Source organism: Capsicum annuum, chromosome 4 (genome assembly GCF_002878395.1).
Source record: "Capsicum annuum cultivar UCD-10X-F1 chromosome 4, UCD10Xv1.1, whole genome shotgun sequence".
In the NCBI taxonomy this organism is placed as follows: Eukaryota; Viridiplantae; Streptophyta; class Magnoliopsida; order Solanales; family Solanaceae; genus Capsicum; species Capsicum annuum.
The window spans coordinates 211,055,201-211,056,765 of NC_061114.1; positions in this window are offsets into that span (position 1 = coordinate 211,055,201).

Sequence of the window (1,565 nt, forward strand, 5' to 3'; positions counted from 1 at the left end):
AATATCCACCACCAATCGGGTAAGCGTAGCATTGTTTGCCAAACTCATGGAAGCAACCTTGGCAAACGTCACCATAGAAGGCCATGCTGATTGTATGGACCGAGGTGGTGGTATGGTGCTCGATGATGGAGGAGTATCGGCAGAATCATGATGGACCTCATCATCAAGTGTAGAATTTAAAGGAATCTCCACCCCCTTGAGCTCGATAATCCTTCCGCACCTGAGTCTACCAAAACTAAAGCTTTTCTTTTTAAGCCCATAGGGTTATCCTCATCCTTAAACTATGTGATATCAATGACGTCGGTGCATATAACCCGATGATCAATCTTAAAGAGTAGCGGGACTTTGAACTTAAGACAAAGCATGGATATGAGTGCCAGAAAGGGCAATAAAGTACCCGGTTGCTTCGCCCTAAACTTAATCATCTCCGCTATTAACTTTCCCGGATTGATAGTAAATTTATACATGATGCACCCGATAATGATGGCTTTATCAACCGCGACATCTTGGTCATTTATTTAGGGAAGTAGATGGTTACCCACAAATCCAAGCCAATGTTTGGCTTGAACCGAAAGATCTCTCCTCTTAATTTGACCCACACCATTAGCCCACAGATGAAGACCCTTTGCAATCACCCTAGAGAGCCATGGATAACTTTGACATCCACTAAATATCAACCTCTTGCACGGCACCACGGAATCTAAGTCACAAGCAAAATAGATCTCATTGATCTCCGAGGCCGTGCAAAAGAACTTCCTCTCCTCGAACCTATACACTCTCGACGCAAGGTTGTACGACAATTGACATTTTGTATTTTTGTTCATTGTGCCTAACAACATAGGAAGCATAGAACTCTCGAACAATCGCCAGGAAATAGCATAATGGGTGAGAAGGGGGCGTCATATCTGTGAAGAATTCCCAACCCCATTCTTTAATTTTGGTAATAATTTCGAGGAAATGGGTGTCCACTCCCTTCATGCTAAATATCTTCTCGAGTTTGAACCCCCGAGTAGTAACCCACTCATCATATAACTCCTTCATACCCTTTACACCAAACTGGATTTGATTTACTTCCTTTCCTACTTTCGTGCACGATCATTGATAGATTGGGCATTTTGGACTTTCAGAGTATCTTTGGAGATTGGTGTTTTACCCCTTCCGAACGTAGCTTTATCCTTGCCTTTATTCGAGGCATTACCCTTTCTAGCTTCTCGCGACAAGTTTTTCCTGGGAGACATACCTATGGGAAAGAAATAAAACAAAACCTAAACAAAAGACAAAAGGCAAAACATGTTTTTGGAATTTTGTAAGTTGACAAAGAAAATAAAGATAAGAAAAGAAAATTGTTGGGAGATGCAAGGTAACTCAACACTAGAGTCCATGGGTTTCATTTATTACCACACTTAATCGTTTAGGCACGACATTGTCTCACATTCTTCACATTTCTTAAAACTAACTCATAGGACATCTATAACCTCCAATGGAATCAAGAATGACCAATACCCTTACGAATGATGTCATCCAATCTATCATAGGGCAAGGCAATGGATGCCCTATTTCTCAAT